Source organism: Sinocyclocheilus rhinocerous, unplaced genomic scaffold (assembly GCF_001515625.1).
Source record: "Sinocyclocheilus rhinocerous isolate Xijiao unplaced genomic scaffold, SAMN03320098_v1.1 scaffold539, whole genome shotgun sequence".
Lineage (NCBI taxonomy): Eukaryota > Metazoa > Chordata > Actinopteri > Cypriniformes > Cyprinidae > Sinocyclocheilus > Sinocyclocheilus rhinocerous.
In genome coordinates this window covers 941,544-941,825 of record NW_015653003.1, presented here as the reverse complement: position 1 = coordinate 941,825, position 282 = coordinate 941,544, and positions in this window count along the sequence as shown.

Below are 282 nucleotides of genomic sequence, written 5' to 3'. Positions count from 1 at the left end.
AGTGCATATCTTAAGGCCCGTTTACACCAAGCACGATAAAGATAACGATAAAGATATAGTGCTAAAAATAGTTCTCAATGTTAAAGAATAGCAGAGTCCACACCACAGCTATAACGACAAAGGCACAGAGAAACGATATCGTTGGAATCACTTCCAGACGATTTTTCCAGCTGATGAACGATACAAACATTGACAGCCAATCAGAATCCATCCTGCTGTGACGAGCTCGAGAATTTAAAGCGGCAGACGCACGTGCGCTTGGAATAAACACGATCCGTTTGC